General features: G+C 41.7%; 1 protein-coding gene and 1 long non-coding RNA gene across 2 annotated transcripts in view; one reads left to right on the top strand and one right to left on the bottom strand.

Moving 5' to 3' along the window:
* SCN1B (sodium voltage-gated channel beta subunit 1) overlaps window positions 1-14,506 on the bottom strand; it is a 71,318-nt gene extending 56,812 nt beyond the window's left edge. Inside the window, exon 1 of the mRNA XM_075329040.1 lies at window positions 14,149-14,506. The gene's annotated coding sequence lies outside the window, so the exon portion shown is untranslated. The remainder of the gene's footprint in view (window positions 1-14,148) is intronic.
* LOC142256997 (uncharacterized) overlaps window positions 1-20,366 on the top strand; it is a 117,181-nt gene that overhangs the window by 41,573 nt on the left and 55,242 nt on the right. The window lies entirely within an intron of this gene.

Raw genomic sequence — 20,366 nt, forward strand, 5'->3', positions numbered from 1 at the left:
CCTAGATTTAGCGCTGGGGACCAATATCTTCATGTTACAGCGTAGAGCATGCATCATCTTTTGCTTTGAGCCTGCCGCCCGTGCCCTGCTCCCGCCTGGCGCTGCCACTCTCTGCCAGGTACGGCTCATTTTGCTGTAGTGGCTCGGCACGTTCATTCATCCGCCCCCTTACTTTGAGCTTTGCACACCAGGGCTGCAGCGCTTACTATTTATAATTGTACTCAGTGACGGGATTCCTCGACGCCGGCGGACGGCTTTTCTGCCTTTACACTTCGCGTCCGTTTTTGTAAATTTTCTCAATTTTGTCAATATTTGGCCTTTTGCCTATAAACTTGGCGCCAAAGCAATTTTTAAAGGGATCCTCAGAACTTTATGGATGCCCAATGGGAGGTGCCCAATAGTAGTTGCAAAGTCGATGATAACTTTTCGCCTCTGGTACTTTTGGGGGTGTGGATCCTGTGTTATCTACTGTATATAGAGGTGTTATCCATCATTGTACAGGAGGAGGAGGTGAGCTGTGTCATCACCTATTGTGAATAGTAGATACTGTGTTATCAGTCATTGTACAGGAGTAGGAGGTGAGCTGTGACATCACCTATTGTGAATAGTAGATATTGTGTTATCAGTCATTGGACAGGAGGAGGAGGTGAGCTGTGACATCACTTATTGTGAATGGTGGATCCTGTGTTATCTACTGTATATAGAGGTGTTATCCATCATTGTACAGGAGGAGGAGGTGAGCTGTGACATCACCTATTGTGAATAGTAGATACTGTGTTATCAGTCATTGTACAGGAGGAGGAGGTGAGCTGTGACATCACCTATTGTGAATGGTGGATCCAGTGTTATCAGTCATTGGACAGGAGGAGGAGGTGAGCTGTGACATCACCTGTTCTGAATAGTGGATCCTGTGTTATCAGTCATTGGACATGAGGAGGAGGTGAGCTGTGACATCACCTATTATGAATAGTAGATACTGTGTTATCAGTCATTGTACAGGAGGAGGAGGTGAGCTGTGACATCACCTATTGTGAATAGTAGATATTGTGTTATCAGTCATTGGACAGGAGGAGGAGGTGAGCTGTGACATCACTTATTGTGAATGGTGGATCCTGTGTTATCTACTGTATATAGAGGTGTTATCCATCATTGTACAGGAGGAGGAGGTGAGCTGTGACATCACCTATTGTGAATAGTAGATACTGTGTTATCAGTCATTGTACAGGAGGAGGAGGTGAGCTGTGACATCACCTATTGTGAATGGTGGATCCAGTGTTATCAGTCATTGGACATGAGGAGGAGGTGAGCTGTGACATCACCTATTATGAATAGTAGATACTGTGTTATCAGTCATTGGACAGGAGGAGGAGGTGAGCTGTGACATCACTTATTGTGAATGCTGGATCCTGTGTTATCTACTGTATATAGAGGTGTTATCCATCATTGTACAGGAGGAGGTGGTGAACTGTGACATCACCTATTATGAATGATGGATCCGTTATTATCAATCATTGTACAGTAGGAGGAAGTGAGCTATGACATTACCCATTGTGAATGGGGGATTCGGTGTTATCAGTCATTAGACAGGAGGAGGAGGTGAGCTGTGACATCACCTGTTGTGAATAGTGGTTCCTGTGTTATCAGTCATTGTACAGAAGGATGAGGTGAGCTGTGAAATCACCTGTTGTGAATGGTGGCTCCTGTGTTATCAGTCATTTGACAGGACGAGGATATGAGCTGTGACATAACCTAGTGTGAATTGTGGATTCGGTGTTATCAGTCATTCTACAGGAGGAGGTGAGCTGTGACAATACCTATTGTGAATAGTAGATACTGTGTTATCAATCATTATACAGGAGGAGGTGAGCTGTGACATCACCTATTGTGAATGGTAGATCCGGTGTTATCAGTCATTGGACAGGAGGAGGAGGTGAGCTTTGACATCACCTATGGCTATTGAGAATGGTGGATCTTGTGTTATCAGTCATTGTACAGGAGAAGGAGGAGGTGAGCTGTGACACCACCTATTGTGAATGGTGGATCCGGTACTCTATTCTTTATAGAGGTGTTATCAGTCAATGTAATTCTGCCTCTGATGATAATGAGACTGCTGAAAACTCTTCCTGAAAGGAGAGGAAGTATGAGTGTAAAATGTGAAAACTGTAAAATAATAAAATAAATAATTTTGTTTTTTGTTGTTTTTTTTTTATAAAGATCATGTTAAGAAAAGAAAAGAAAATCCTTTGCCATTTTGTTTAAATACATGTAACATAAAATCTGCTTTAAACAGCGCACACTCCCTCTAAGTATCCGGTGACATGTCTGGACAGTGAGTCTCCTGTTGCCCCCCCGCTCCCTGCACACGTCACTTGCACTCCGCTCCCTTCCCCCTGCACACGTTACTCGCACTCCGCTCCCTTCCCCCTGCACACGTTACTCGCACTCCGCTCCCTTCCCCCTGCACACGTCACTTGCACTCCGCTCCCTTCCCCCTGCACACGTCACTTGCACTCCGCTCCCTTCCCCCTGCACACGTTACTCGCACTCCGCTCCCTTCCCCCTGCACACGTTACTCACACTCCGCTCCCTTCCCCCTGCACACGTTACTCGCACTCCGCTCCCTTCCCCCTGCACACGTCACTCGCACTCCGCTCCCTTCCCCCTGCACACGTTACTCGCACTCCGCTCCCTTCCCCCTGCACACGTCACTCGCACTCCGCTCCCTTCCCCCTGCACACGTCATTCGCACTCGCTCCCTTCCCCCTGCACACGTCACTCGCACTCCGCTGCCTTCCCCTGCACACGTCACTCGCACTCCGCTCCCTTCCCCCTGCACACGTTACTCGCACTCCGCTCCCTTCCCCCTGCACACGTCACTCGCACTCCGCTCCCTTCCCCCTGCACACGTCACTCGCACTCCGCTCCCTTCCCCCTGCACACGTCACTCGCACTCCGCTCCCTTCCCCCTGCACACATCACTCGCACTCCGCTCCCTTCCCCCTGCACACGTCACTCGCACTCCGCTCCCTTCCCCCTGCACACGTCACTCGCATTCCGCTGCCTTCCCCCTGCACACGTCACTCGCACTCCGCTCCCTTCCCCCTGCACACGTCACTCGCACTCCGCTCCCTTCCCCCTGCACACGTCATTCGCACTCGCTCCCTTCCCCCTGCACACGTCACTCGCACTCCGCTCCCTTCCACCTGCACACGTCACTCGCACTCCGCTCCCTTCCCACTGCACACGTCACTCGCACTCCGCTCCCTTCACCCTGCACACGTCACTCGCACTCCGCTCCCTTCACCCTGCACACGTCACTCGTACTCCGCTCCCTTCCCCCTGCACACGTCACTCGCACTCTGCTCCCTTCCCCCTGCACACGTCATTCGCACTCGCTCCCTTCCCCCTGCACACGTCACTCGCACTCCGCTCCCTTCCCCCTGCACACGTCATTTGCACTCGCTCCCTTCCCCCTGCACACGTCACTCGCACTCCGCTCCCTTCCACCTGCACACGTCACTCGCACTCCGCTCCCTTCCCACTGCACACGTCACTCGCACTCCGCTCCCTTCACCCTGCACACGTCACTCGCACTCCGCTCCCTTCACCCTGCACACGTCACTCGTACTCCGCTCCCTTCCCCCTGCACACGTCACTCGCACTCTGCTCCCTTCCCCCTGCACACGTCATTCGCACTCGCTCCCTTCCTCCTGCACACGTCACTCGCACTCCGCTCCCTTCCCCCTGCACACGTCACTCACGCTCCGCTCCATCTCCGCTTGTCACACAGAACTTGCGCACATTTTTGCTTTGTTTTTGGAAAAATAATGACTTTATCCCAAGTGCAAAACTACAGGGATTTCTGTTCTTGGAAGTAATGCAGACAGAGTGCGCATGCTGCAAAGCCCAACTACGCCCTGCAGACAGAGTGCGCATGCTGCAAGGTCCAACTACGCCCTGCAGACAGAGTGCGCATGCTGCAAGACCCAGCTACGCCCTGCAGACAGAGTGCGCATGCTGCAAGGTCCAGATAAGCCCTGCAGACAGAGTGCGCATGCTGCAAGGTCCAGATATGCCCTGCAGACAGAATGTGCATGCTGCAAGGCCAAGATATGCCCTGCAGACAGAGTGCGCATACTGCAAGGCCCAGATATGCACTGCAGACAGAATGTGCATGCTGCAAGGCCAAGATATGCCCTGCAGACAGAGTGCGCATACTGCAAGGCCCAGATATGCCCTGCAGACAGAGTGCACATGCTGGAAGACCCAGTTACGCCCTGCAGACAGAGTGTGCATGTTGTTATGTCCAGATATGCCTTGCAGACAAAGTGCGAATGCTGCAAGGCCCAGCTACGCCCTGCACACAGAATGTGCATGTTGTAATGTCCAGATATGCCTTGCAGACAAAGTGCGCATGCTGCAAGGCCCAGATATGCCCTGCAGAGAAAGTGCGTATGCTGCAAGGCCCAGATATGCCCTGCAGACAGAGTGTGCATACTGCAAGGCCCTGCAGACAGAATGCGCATGCTGCAAGGTCCAGATACACCCTGCAGAGAGAATGCGCATGCTGCAAGGCCCAGATATGCCCTTGCAGACAAGACAGAGTGTGCATACTGCAAGGACCAGATATGCCCTGCAGACACAGTGCGCATGCTGCAAGGCTCAGATATGCCCTGCAGAGAGAGTGCATATGCTGCAAGGCCCAGATATGCCCTGCAGACAGTGCGCATGCTGCAAGGTCCAAATATGCCCTGCAGACAGAGTGCGCATGCTGCAAGGTCCAGATATGCCCTGCAGAGAGAGTGCACATGCTGCAAGGCCCAGATATGCCCTGCAGACAGAGTGCACATGTTGTAAGGTACCCTATGGAGCTGGCGCCCTTTGGTCCCCTATGGATCTGACACTCTTGAGTCCCCTGTGGATATGACGCTTTTTGGCCCCTGTAGATCTGATGCCCTTGGGGACCCTTTAGATCTGATGCTCTTGGGGACCCTTTTGGATCTTACGCCCTTGGGTCCCCTGTGGATCTGACACTCTTTGGCCCCTTTAGATTTGATGCCCTTGGGGACCCTTTTGGATCTGATTCTCTTCGCTCCCCTGTGGATCTGGCGCTCTTGGATCCCCTGTGGATCTGATGCTCTTGGGTCTCTGTGGATCTGGTGCTTTTGGGTCCCCTGTGGATCTGACACTCTTGGGGACCCTGTGGGTCTGAGGCTCTTGGGTCCCCTGTGGATCGGGCGTTCCTGGGACCCCTGTGTAGTCTACCCTCCATTGTTGACCTACCATCACGGCTGTTCTCCTATGTGGCAGGGGGTTATTCCCTCCACCAGGGTCCGCACATACCGCCATCCTTTGCCCCCTCACTCTATAGCGGAGACCCCCTTTATCATCAGAGCCCTTGGATTAACCTTCTCCTTCCTGGCACCTTCTGCTTCCTTTGATCTCCGCTCTTCGGCTTCCTCCCTCTGACTCCCTCCCGGGGGACCGTTCAGTAATTATGACACAATCCTTAATCATCTTCTCCATAATGAAGCTGAATATTAATTAATTGCCGTTTTCTGTGTCACTCTTCCTGACATTTCCCTGGATTTGTAGTGAGCGCCTCTCCATCTGTAATTTGCTTTTATTTTGTGGTGTTTTTTGTCATGTCTCCAAAACATTTAAGCATTTAAACTCATTAATTCACATTGGACACAATAGATCTCTTACTCACTGAGCCACCCTCCAGTTTCATATAGATGTAATTTCCAACATGTTGCAAAATTCCAACTCCCAGTCGGCATCAATATTGTATTTTCCATTGACAGAATAAAGAACATCACTGTATAGCATTCCACATTTCTATACTTTTACTCACTGATCCAGCCAGTATAGCATGAGCTGATTCCTTCTTTCTATTTTACACACTGATGGTATTGATTGGCTGAGCATCTCATATAAAGTGATATCACCAATTTGTGCCTAGTGATGTCACTAATCTTACCCCATGTGCGGTAGACCTTGTTATTTTACCCCCACACTCACCCCCGATCCTACCTCTACTACCACATGGAAAGATTTGATGTTACTGATTAAATCTTACTCTAATCCACATTACATTACCGACCCAAAACACTAATGCATACAGTTTGTTAAAAAAAAAAAAAAATCTTACTCACTGATCCACCTTTCCACCCAGTATAGTTTAATTCCATTTCTAACCAGGACAGGAAGCTTATGGAATCCAATGAAAAATTTGCACCAGAGCCCTGAAAACTTCCATTTACTTTTGATAGGACTGCTATCCTAACTGCCAGTAACTGGTGATGGCAATCTAAACTCACTGAGCCACCTTTTTCCAGTATAGTTTATCCATCACTCTCTGACTACACATATGAAAGGAGGTTTATTGACTTAAAATGCCCCCAAAACTTTCATGCATTATCTAGGATTACTGTCACCCAGAAGTCAATAGCAGGTGAATAAACTACATCTTATTCACTGATCCACTTTCCACCCAGTTTAGTTGTATCTATCAATGCTTGACTATAAACATGACAGATTTTGAACCCTAATGCGAATGTAACACACTGAAACTTTCACATATGATCGGTTAGACTGGTGTCTAGCATAAAAAAATACATCTTACTCACTGATCCACTTTCCAACCACAGCATAGTTTATCCATCAGGCTCAGACTACAAAATTGAAAGGGGGTTTACACACCCAAAATGATCCCAAACTTCCATGCACCATCTATAGGATTGGTTGCCAACAGATGGTGAAAAAAATACATCTTATTCACTGATCCACTTTCCACCCAGTTTACTTTATTACTTTTAATTTCTATAAATGTGACAGAAATATTTTGAACCTCAATGTGAATTTGGCACACTTAAACTTTCACATAATCTCTGTACTGGTGTCTATAGTCAACATCAAAAGCAAATATTACTCACTGATCCACTTTCCACCCAGTTTAGTTTTATCTATCAATTTCTGACTATAAATGTGACAGTAAGATTTTGGACCCCAATGTGAATTTGGCTCACTGAAACATTCACATACTATTGGTAAGACTAGTGTCTAGTATTAAAAGTACATCTTACTCACTGATCCACTTTCCTACTACAGTATAGTTTATCAATCAGTCTCTAATATGAAAGCAAGTTTATAGATCCAAAATGACCACAAGACTTTCATGTACTGTTTATAAGATTGGTGTAACCCAGATGTCAACAGCTGTGAACAAAATGCATCTTATTCACTGATCCACTTTCATCCCAGTTTAGTTTATCTATCAATTCCTGACTATAAATGTGACAGAAAGATTTTGAACCTTAATGCAAATTCGCCACACCCAAAACGTTCACATACTATCGTATAGACTGAAGTCTATAGCTAGTTTCAAAAGTGCATCTTACTCACTGATCCACTTTCCACCCATTTTAGTTTTATCTATCAATTCCTGACTATAAATGTGACAGATTTTGGACACCGTAATCAATTCAGCACACTGAAACTTTCACATGCCATCGGAAAGACTTATGTTTATAGCTAGCATCAAAAGTACATCTTACTCACTGATCCACTTTCCACCCAGTTTAGTTTTAGCTATCAATTCCTAACTATACACGTGACAGAACGATTTTAAACCCCAGTATAAATTAAGCACACTAAATCTTTCACATACTATCAGTAAGACTGGTGTCCATAGTTAGCATCAAAAGGGCATCTTACTCACTGATCCACTTTCCACCCAGTTTAGATTTATCTGTCAATTCCTAACTATACATGTGACAGAAAGATTTTGGACCTCAATATTAATTGGAAACACTGAAACGTTCACATGCTATAGTGAAGACTAGTGTCTCTTATCAAAAGTTCATCTTACTCACTGATCCACTTTCCAACCACAATATAGTTTATTCATCAGTCTCAAACAAGAGATCTAACTGGAACCACTTGAACTAGCACCCCCAATTATTATATACCATTGATAGTACTGGTGACTTATTTGGACCCCATGAACAGTATCCATACCAGGCAAGCCTCGTTAGATGGCGGTGTCCACGGGGGTCCATGGTGCAGTAGGTAAACATATCTTATGCCTGTTTAGTAAAGTCTGGGATACATAGGATGACCACTCCAACTAAGGGTTCTGATATCATGCATTGGGCCCATTCCGCACCCCCGTCTGATACCTCCATCCACCCCAATGCACTAACCTCCCCAGCGCCCCCTATAGGCGGCATGTGCTGTGCACTGCTCGGGGCTCCTGGACTCCCATCATCTCTATACACTACAATATGTATATAATCCACCAGTACATGTGAAATACTACAGACCCCAAAAATGTACAAAACCCTCAAAATATAGTGCGACGTCCCGGAGCGAAGCGTGTGCTGTGCTGTGCTCTGCTGCGCCGAGCCCGGGGTCGTTTTCCTACAGATTGAGTCTGGACGATAATAGATATCGAACACAAAGCAAATCTAATAATTGTGCTGTGTCACGTCTGAGGGCAGAAGCCATGGATCTAACCACAACGGTGGCTCAGCCGCAGGGACGCACGGCGCTGCGCAGCACCCCGGACAGACCCTTAAAGGGACACTATCTGCAAAGTCTATCCATTCACTGTGTGAGCTATTATTCTCTATTATCAGCCATCTTAGAAGTGATTAAGGGGTGCAGGGGAAATGGCCAGATCGTGCTGTGGTGCTGATGGGGCCTAAAGGTCCCAATGTGACACCGAAGACACCGACATCATCAATGGTCCATGGTAGATGAGGACCCTGGTACAGATTCTATATTGGGACCCATGAGCTTCAAGTGACATCTACCGTGCAACCAAAGGCGTCTTCCAAGGACTATGCAACAGGAAGTCATCGGTGCAGCAGATAAATGCTTCCTCCATGAGCCGGAATTAGGAAAACCTTCTCTTACACTTTTTTCTGTACATTTGGAATCTCATCCCCTCTTGTCTCAGGCCTAAGAATGTGGACATGAGACAGACGGGACATAATCTAATGTATCAGAGCGTATACAAATGTATATAATATTTAACACAACCCCTACCCCAGAAAATACTGTATAAAGGGTTAATTATATTATGTACCATTACTAGTAAACAGTGTGTGGTTATTATTCTGCCGGTCACTATATGGTAGATCATTACTGGTACAGTGTGGCTATATTATGTATCATTGTAATGTATATCACTATTACACTGTGTATAATTATACTATATACCATGTCATTAGTATACAATAAATCGTTACAATATATATATATATATATATATATATATATATATATATTTATATTTTTATATATATATATTTATATTTTTATATATATATATATATATATATATATATATATATATATATATATATATATATATATAAATTTATATCTATTATAACTATACTTTATATAACTATATATATTTGCAATTAAATTATATATGGTGAATTAGCCCTCATTATTAGTATACAATGTGATTATATTGAGTCTGTATGTCACTATTATATATATCCTGGATACCTGGTGTTTACATAATGTATCATTATACAGTATAGTATTATGTCTCATTATTACTATTATTCTGTATGTCATTGTAATAGGTATCACTATTATACTGTATATAATTATATCTGATTATGTCATTATTCTGTATGTCACTGTATTATATATTGTTACTATTCTATAGCTTGTGGTTTGTTATTACTATTAATCTTTAGTTGCATTATATATTGTTACTATTATATATTATGTAGTTATGTTATTACTATTACTCGTTGTCATTGTATTAAACATTATTTAGTTATTATTATTACTCTTTTGTTATATTATGATATAGTTGTTATTACTATTACTCTTTGTCACTCTATCACATATTGTTACTATTCGAGATTACGTAGCTATGTTATTATACGTTATGTGATTATTCCTATTACTCTGTTGTTTTATTATACATTGTTACTATTCTATTTTGTAGCTATGTTGTTATTATAATTACTCTATGTTGTTGTATTATATATTGTGGTTATGTTATTACTTTTGCTCTTTATGTTGTATTATATATTGTTGCTATTCTTTACTATGTGGTCATGTTATCATTATTGCTACTTTTTATGTTGTTGTAGTATATATTGTTACTATTATATATTATGTGGATATTATTATTACACTTTGTGTTGTATTATATATTGTTGTAGTGATGTTATTCCTATTACGCTGTATGTTGTTGTACTGTATATTGTTACTATTCTATATTGTAGTGTGGTTATTATTACTCTTTATGTTGTATTATATACTGTTACTATTCTATATTGTAGTGTGGTTATTCTTACTCTTTATGTTGTATTATATACTGTTACTATTCTATATTGTAGTGTGGTTATGATTACTCTTTATGTTGTATTATATACTGTTACTATTCTATATTGTAGTGTGGTTACTCTTACTCTTTATGTTGTATTATATACTGTTACTATTCTATATTGTAGTGTGGTTATTATTACTCTTTATGTTGTATTATATACTGTTACTATTCTATATTATAGTGTGGTTCTTATTACTCTTTATGTTGTATTATATACTGTTACTATTCTATATTGTAGTGTGGTTATTATTACTCTTTATGTTGTATTATATACTGTTACTATTCTATATTGTAGTGTGGTTATGATTACTCTTTATGTTGTATTATATACTGTTACTATTCTATATTGTAGTGTGGTTATGATTACTCTTTATGTTGTATTATATACTGTTACTATTCTATATTGTATTGTGGTTATTATTACCCTTTATGTTGTATTATATACTGTTACTATTCTATATTGTATTGTGGTTATTATTACCCTTTATGTTGTATTATATACTGTTACTATTCTATATTGTAGTGTGGTTATGATTACTCTTTATGTTCTATTATATACTGTTACTATTCTATATTATAGTGTGGTTCTTATTACTCTTTATGTTGTATTATATACTGTTACTATTCTATATTGTAGTGTGGTTATGATTACTCTTTATGTTGTATTATATACTGTTACTATTCTATATAATAGTGTGGTTCTTATTACTCTTTATGTTGTATTATATACTGTTACTATTCTATATTGTAGTGTGGTTATGATTACTCTTTATGTTGTATTATATACTGTTACTATTCTATATAATAGTGTGGTTCTTATTACTCTTTATGTTGTATTATATACTGTTACTATTCTATATTGTAGTGTGGTTATTATTACTCTTTATGTTGTATTATATACTGTTACTATTCTATATTGTAGTGTGGTTATTATTACCCTTTATGTTGTATTATATACTGTTACTATTCTATATTGTAGTGTGGTTATTATTACTCTTTATGTTGTATTATATACTGTTACTATTCTATATTGTAGTGTGGTTATGATTACTCTTTATGTTCTATTATATACTGTTACTATTCTATATTGTAGTGTGGTTCTTATTACTCTTTATGTTGTATTATATACTGTTACTATTCTATATTAAAGTGTGGTTCTTATTACTCTTTATGTTGTATTATATACTGTTACTATTCTATATTGTAGTGTGGTTATGATTACTCTTTATGTTGTATTATATACTGTTACTATTCTATATTATAGTGTGGTTCTTATTACTCTTTATGTTGTATTATATACTGTTACTATTCTATATTGTATTGTGGTTATGATTACTCTTTATGATGTATTATATACTGTTACTATTCTATATTATAGTGTGGTTCTTATTACTCTTTATGTTGTATTATATACTGTTACTATTCTATATTGTAGTGTGGTTCTTATTACTCTTTATGTTGTATTATATACTGTTACTATTCTATATTATAGTGTGGTTCTTATTACTCTTTATGTTGTATTATATACTGTTACTATTCTATATTGTATTGTGGTTACTCTTACTCTTTATGATGTATTATATACTGTTACTATTCTATATTATAGTGTGGTTCTTATTACTCTTTATGTTGTATTATATACTGTTACTATTCTATATTGTAGTGTGGTTATGATTACTCTTTATGTTGTATTATATACTGTTACTATTCTATATTGTAGTGTGGTTATTATTACTCTTTATGTTGTATTATATACTGTTACTATTCTATATTGTATTGTGGTTATGATTACTCTTTATGATGTATTATATACTGTTACTATTCTATATTATAGTGTGGTTCTTATTACTCTTTATGTTGTATTATATACTGTTACTATTCTATATTGTATTGTGGTTATTATTACCCTTTATGTTGTATTATATACTGTTACTATTCTATATTGTATTGTGGTTATGATTACTCTTTATGTTGTATTATATACTGTTACTATTCTATATTGTAGTGTGGTTATTATTACTCTTTATGTTGTATTATATACTGTTACTATTCTATATTGTATTGTGGTTATGATTACTCTTTATGTTGTATTATATACTGTTACTATTCTATATTATAGTGTGGTTCTTATTACTCTTTATGTTGTATTATATACTGTTACTATTCTATATTGTAGTGTGGTTATGATTACTCTTTATGTTGTATTATATACTGTTGCTATTCTATATTGTAGTGTGGTTCTTATTACTCTTTATGTTGTATTATATACTGTTACTATTCTATATTATAGTGTGGTTATGATTACTCTTTATGTTGTATTATATACTGTTACTATTCTATATTATAGTGTGGTTATGATTACTCTTTATGTTGTATTATATACTGTTACTATTCTATATTATAGTGTGGTTCTTATTACTCTTTATGTTGTATTATATACTGTTACTATTCTATATTGTAGTGTGGTTCTTATTACTCTTTATGTTGTATTATATACTGTTACTATTCTATATTATAGTGTGGTTCTTATTACTCTTTATGTTGTATTATATACTGTTACTATTCTATATTGTATTGTGGTTATGATTACTCTTTATGATGTATTATATACTGTTACTATTCTATATTGTAGTGTGGTTATGATTACTCTTTATGTTGTATTATATACTGTTACTATTCTATATTATAGTGTGGTTCTTATTACTCTTTATGTTGTATTATATACTGTTACTATACTATATTGTAGTGTGGTTCTTATTACTCTTTATGTTGTATTATATACTGTTACTATTCTATATTATAGTGTGGTTCTTATTACTCTTTATGTTGTATTATATACTGTTACTATTCTATATTGTATTGTGGTTATGATTACTCTTTATGATGTATTATATACTGTTACTATTCTATATTATAGTGTGGTTCTTATTACTCTTTATGTTGTATTATATACTGTTACTATTCTATATTGTAGTGTGGTTATGTTTACTCTTTATGTTGTATTATATACTGTTACTATTCTATATTGTAGTGTGGTTATTATTACTCTTTATGTTGTATTATATACTGTTACTATTCTATATTGTATTGTGGTTATTATTACCCTTTATGTTGTATTATATACTGTTACTATTCTATATTATAGTGTGGTTCTTATTACTCTTTATGTTGTATTATATACTGTTACTATTCTATATTATATTGTGGTTATGATTACTCTTTATGTTGTATTATATACTGTTACTATTCTATATTATATTGTGGTTATGATTACTCTTTATGTTGTATTATATACTGTTACTATTCTATATTGTATTGTGGTTATGATTACTCTTTATGTTGTGTTATATACTGTTACTATTCTATATTTTATTGTGGTTATAATTACTCTTTATGTTGTATTCTATATTGTTACTATTCTACATGATGCGGGTATATCCTTGCTCTCTGTGACCCTCTCCTCTTCGGTGGGCAGCAGTGAGACCCCCATACACTTGCAGTTTCTGCTCGGAGTTGGGTTTGGTGCAGACACTGCAGTTAGTTGTGTGAGAACCGCAGTGCAGCCGGGAGATCCGGACCCCACCTGCCCACATGGACAAATGAAGCCTCCCCCCAACCCAGTTTGATGACCTTGCCCCTCCCTGACCTGTGACCTCCCGCTACGCACCCAGCCATCCCATCTGGCCATTGTGGCCTCCATCCCTCCAGCCCATCCCCAGTAGAGTCCTCCTTGGTGCATGCTGCAGGATGGCCATTGTGGGTGCAAATGGTGGGCTACTTGCCTGTTCTCCTCCTTAGCCGGCTCCTCTTGCCTGTTCTCCTCCTTGGCCGGCTCCTCTTGCCTGCTCTCCTCCTTGGCCGGCTCCTCTTGCCTGTTCTCCCTCCTTGGCCGACTCCTCTTGCCTGCTCTCCCTCCTTGGCCGACTCCTTTTGCCTGCTCTCCTCCCTGGCCGGCTCTGGTGTCGGCTGGTCTCAGGTGCCGGCGGTTGCAGCCAGGTAACCGTCTCCCAGTGAGGGATTTCCTATAATTGCTGTAATGTTGTCCAAGCAACGCAATGCGGAGTAATTCCTTGCTGTTTCCCTAGGAGACAAGTCTAGTATGTGTCTCCCCCCCTGGATGTCTTCCCCCCTAGCTGTCCTGTCCTCCCATCCCCCAGCTGCCTGTCTTGCATTTTCTCCCACCCTGCACTGTCCTCTCCTTCTTCCTCCCCCTGTCACTTTCCCTCTCTTCTTGCTGGCTTTCCCTCTGTCATCTCTCCCATTCTCTGCCTCAGTCCCTCCCTCTTACTCTCTGCTGCATTGATGAGGGAGACTGATGGGGGGAGAGGATGGCGGCCTCACATTGGAGGCTGGCTAGGCTGCAGTGCTGAGGATCCTGTGCACATTAGTATGCAGGGCAGGTGCTGTCCATGGTGCTGATCCTGCCACCAATGTGCAGGGGAAGGAGCCTGGAAAAGTCGGGGCTGCACGGAAAATGGGAGTTGTAGTACAGTGCCATAATGAGAGTTGTAGTACAGTGCCATAATGAGAGTTATAGTACAGTGCCATAATGAGAATGGTAGTACAGTGCCATAATGGGAGTTGTAGTACAGTGCCATAATGGGAGTGGTAGTACAGTGCCATAATGGGAGTTGTAGTACAGTGCCATAATGAGAGTGGTAGTACAGTGCCATAATGAGAGTGGTAGTACAGTGCCATAATGAGAGTGGTAGTACAGTGCCATAATGGGAGTTGTAGTACAGTGCCATAATGAGAGTTGTAGTACAGTGCCATAATGAGAGTGGTAGTACAGTGCCATAATGAGAGTGGTAGTACAGTGCCATAATGAGAGTGGTAGTACAGTGCCATAATGAGAGTGGTAGTACAGTGCCATAATGGGAGTTGTAGTACAGTGCCATAATGAGAGTTGTAGTACAGTGCCATAATGGGAGTTGTAGTACAGTGCCATAATGGGAGTGGTAGTACAGTGCCATAATGGGAGTTGTAGTACAGTGCCATAATGAGAGTTGTAGTACAGTGCCATAATGGGAGTTGTAGTACAGTGCCATAATGAGAGTTGTAGTACAGTGCCATAATGGGAGTTGTAGTACAGTGCCATAATGGGAGTGGTAGTACAGTGCCATAATGGGAGTTGTAGTACAGTGCCATAATGGGAGTGGTAGTACAGTGCCATAATGGGAGTTGTAGTACAGTGCCATAATGAGAGTGGTAGTACAGTGCCATAATGAGAGTGGTAGTACAGTGCCATAATGGGAGTTGTAGTACAGTGCCATAATGAGAGTTGTAGTACAGTGCCATAATGGGAGTTGTAGTACAGTGCCATAATGGGAGTGGTAGTACAGTGCCATAATGGGAGTGGTAGTACAGTGCCATAATGGGAGTTGTAGTACAGTGCCATAATGAGAGTTGTAGTACAGTGCCATAATGAGAGTGGTAGTACAGTGCCATAATGAGAGTGGTAGTACAGTGCCATAATGAGAGTTGTAGTACAGTGCCATAATGGGAGTTGTAGTACAGTGCCATAATGGGAGTTGTAGTACAGTGCCATAATGGGAGTTGTAGTACAGTGCCATAATGGGAGTTGTAGTACAGTGCCATAATGGGAGTTGTAGTACAGTGCCATAATGAGAGTTGTAGTACAGTGCCATAATGAGAGTTGTAGTACAGTGCCATAATGGGAGTTGTAGTACAGTGCCATAATGAGAGTTGTAGTACAGTGCCATAATGAGAGTTGTAGTACAGTGCCATAATGAGAGTGGTAGTACAGTGCCATAATGGGAGTTGTAGTACAGTGCCATAATGGGAGTTATAGTACAGTGCCATAATGGGAGTTGTAGTACAGTGCCATAGTGAGAGTGGTAGTACAGTGCCATAATGAGAGTGGTAGTACAGTGCCATAATGGGAGGTGTAGTACAGTGCCATAATGGGAGGTGTAGTACAGTGCCATAATAGGAGGTGTAGTACAGTGCCATAATGGGAGTTGTAGTACAGTGCCATAATGAGAGTGGTAGTACAGTGCCATAATGAGAGTGGTAGTAAAGTGCCATAATGGGAGTTGTAGTACAGTGCCATAATGGGAGGTGTAGTACAGTGCCATAATGAGAGTTGTAGTACAGTGCCATAATGGGAGTTGTAGTACAGTGCCATAATGAGAGTGGTAGTACAGTGCCATAATGAGAGTGGCAGTACAGTGCCATAATGGGAGTTGTAGTACAGTGCCATAATGGGAGGTGTAGTACAGTGCCATAATGAGAGTTGTAGTACAGTGCCATAATGGGAGTTGTAGTACAGTGCCATAATGGGAGTTGTAGTACAGTGCCATAATGGGAGGTGTAGTACAGTGCCATAATGGGAGTTTTAGTACAGTGCCATAATGGGAGGTGTAGTACAGTGCCATAATGGGAGGTGTAGTACAGTGCCATAATGAGAGTGGTAGTACAGTGCCATAATGGGAGGTGTAGTACAGTGCCATAATGAGAGTGGTAGTACAGTGCCATAATGGGAGTTGTAGTACAGTGCCATAATGGGAGTTGTAGTACAGTGCCATAATGGGAGTTGTAGTACAGTGCCATAATAGGAGTTATAGTACAGTGCCATAATGGGAGTGGTAGTACAGTGCCATAATGGGAGTCATAATACAGTGCCCTAATGGGAGTCATAGTACAGTGCCATAATGAGAGTTGCAGTACAGTGCCATAATGGGAGTTGCAGTACAGTGCCATAATGGGAGTTGCAGTACAGTGCCATAATGGGAGTTGCAGTACAGTGCCATAATGGGAGTCATAATACAGTGCCATAATGGGAGTTGCAGTACAGTGCCATAATGGGAGTTGCAGTACAGTGCCATAATGGGAGTCATAATACAGTGCCATAATGGGAGTGGTAGTACAGTGCCATAATGGGAGTTGCAGTACAGTGCCATAATGGGAGTCATAATACAGTGCCATAATGGGAGTCATAGTACAGTGCCATAATGAGAGTTGCAGTACAGTGCCATAATAAGAGTTGGCTTTATTCACACATCACCACGAGGAGCGTCAATCTTTCCATTATAGGGTCCTCTGTAAGTTCCGACACTGATGCACAATACTGACGTGTGAATGTGGCCTAAGGCTTTGTTCACACTTTGCTCTTTTTTTTCCAATTAGTTTCATGCAGATTAAACCAGCACATTTAGGTCATGTTCACACAATGCTTTTTACAGTACCAACAAAAAGATGAGATCCCAGAAATCTGCTGCGTTTTTTAAAGAAGCTGCAGGTCAATTCTTCAGCTTTTTTTCCCCACCATTGAAAGCAATGAGAAAATGCAAAAAACGCAGCTGCTGCTTTTATGGCGAATTAGGCTATGTTCACACAGGGCTTATTTGGTAAGTTTTTTTTCCTGACCAAAACCTGATCTTGTGGCAGGAAATCTCCTTTGGGTCATCTGTGTTTTTAGTGGTGTTTTTGGTGCATTTTTAGTACCAATGGCTTGTATCAATGAAAAAATGTTGCATGTTTAATAAACATGTTATGTAAACAAATGGAACAGGAATAAATGTAGCAAAATCTGCTTTTTGCAAGTAGATTGTTTTACTGCCAAAATTGCAGGTTTTGCTGGGGGAAAATAAAGCAACATGTGAACAAAGACTAGGTGCAACATTCTGCAACATTGTACAAAGCTTCCTCACTGTATGTATCCATTGATGTGACCACAGAACAGGACTATCGGTTAATTCTATGCAGTTGCTCCCTACTGTGTCAGTCATAACTGCACTTCTGCCATTCTATTCTTGCCCCAGGGTGCAGCTATAGATTATAGTGGATGCTATGTGTATGGATTTATAGCAGAATAGTAAAATAGAACTGATATATGCTCAATTTTCCTCCCACACCCTAAAGACATACAGATTGTGAGCCCCAATGGGGACTGTTCCGATGTATGTAAAGCGCTGTGGAATTAATAGCGCCATATAAGTGAATAAACCCTGGTCTTTGCTATAGGAGTGGAGCGCTGCAGCCGCCATTCCAATGTGCCAGGCCTTTCAAGCAGCTCCGCATGTGAGGACCCAGGTGGCGGCAATGTGATCCTCTCCCCATGGGTGTAGCTGTGGTAGTCAGGGCTGGAGCCGTATGTTATCAGTGCAGCGTGTAATTAACGTCCGCAGCTCTAATTCGGGCGAGCATGGCTACGGATGTGACAGTGTAACAGCTGCACTTCTGGTTGTCATATATTTATAGTGTCTAAAGACTTGTATTTATCAAGAAAATAAAATGGAAGCATCGTTTAGTTGTAAAGATCAGAAAGGCAATAATTATATATACACAAGTTACAAGGGCGCACTCCCAGGATAATAGTCCACCCCAAATATATGGGAGCCGTATTTCGCAGGTAAAATATAATTCCATTAATTATATGAATGCACAGCAGCAAAGTACAGGTATCTTTAAAATGATCTTTTTATATATATATATATATATATATATATATATATATAATAGTATATAGTATATAATCAAACAATATCACAGTGCTAAAAGTGTCCTTTATTGATGCGTTTCAATGGTCCACTTCATCAGGAGTAATCATCGTCATCATCACACCCTGAAGAAGGCTACTGTCGAAACGTGTGTCAAGATGCACGTCTTCAATTCCTTCATCACTCTGCATTCAGTACAGCCCTAGCCCTAGTGCCTTTAGCACTAGCACTATATGCAAGGCACTTCTGTACTGTGATATTTGTGGTATATATGTATATATATATATATATATATATATATATATATATATATATATATATATATATATACTAGCTGTAGTACCTGAGCATTGCCAGGGATAGTAACTGTCTCTCTTTGAGTTTCTGTCTGTCTCTGTCTGTGTCTGTCTCTGTCCATCTCTCTCTTTCTCTATGTCTGTCTGTGTCTGTCTGTCTCTCTCTATCAGTCTGTCAGTCTCGTTCCAGGTCTGTCTCTTTCCCTGGCTGTCTCTTTTCCCGGCTGTCTCTGTCCCCGGCTGTCTCTGTCCCCGGCTGTCTCTGTCCCTGGCTTGTCTCTGTCCCCGGCTGTCTCTGTGCCTGGCTGTCTCTGTGCCTGGCTGTCTCTGTGCCTGGCTGTCTCTGTGCCCGGCTGTCTCTTTGCCCGGTCTGTCTCTTTGCCCGGTCTGTCTCTTTCCAGGGCTGTCTTTTTCCAGGGTTGCCTCTTTGCCCGTCTGTCTCTTTGCCCGTCTGTCTCTTTCCAGTTTTGTATCTTTCCGGGTCTGTCTCTTTGCCCGGCTGTCTTTTTGCCCTGCTGTCTCTTTCCAGGGCTGTCTCTTTCCAGGTCTGTCTCTTTGCCCAGTCTGTCTCTTTCAGGGTCTATCTCTTTCTGGGGCTGTCTCTTTGCCCGGCTGTCTCTTTGCCCGGCTGTCTCTTTGCCCGGCTGTCTCTTTCCTGGGCTGTCTCTTTCCGGGGCTGTCTCTTTCTAGGTTTGTCTCTTTCCCCGGTCTGTCTCTTTCCGGGGGGCTGTCTCTTTCCGGGGGGCTGTCTCTTTCCGGGGGGCTGTCTCTTCCGGGGGGCTGTCTCTTTCCGGGGCTGTCTCTTTCTAGGTTTGTCTCTTTCCCCGGTCTGTCTCTTTCCGGGGGGCTGTCTCTTTCCGGGGGGCTGTCTCTTTCCGGGGGGCTGTCTCTTTCCGGGGCTGTGTCTTTGCCCGGCTGTCTCTTTGCCCGGCTGTCTCTTTCCAGGGCTGTCTCTTTCCGGGGCTGTCTCTTTCCAGGTTTGTCTCTTTCCCCAGTCTGTCTCTTTGCCTGGTCTTTCTCTTTCCGGGGGGCTGTCTCTTTCCGGGGGGCTGTCTCTTTCCGGGGGGCTGTCTCTTTCCGGGGCTGTGTCTTACCGGGTCTGTCTCTTTGCCCCTCTGTCTCTTTGCCCGTCTGTCTCTTTGCCCGTCTGTCTCTTTGCCCGTATGTCTCTTTGCCCGGTCTGTCTCTTTGCCCGGTCTATCTCTTTCCACGTCTGTCTCTTTCCCCGTCTGTCTCTTTCCA

This window comes from Anomaloglossus baeobatrachus, chromosome 11 (genome assembly GCF_048569485.1).
Source record: "Anomaloglossus baeobatrachus isolate aAnoBae1 chromosome 11, aAnoBae1.hap1, whole genome shotgun sequence".
Lineage (NCBI taxonomy): Eukaryota > Metazoa > Chordata > Amphibia > Anura > Aromobatidae > Anomaloglossus > Anomaloglossus baeobatrachus.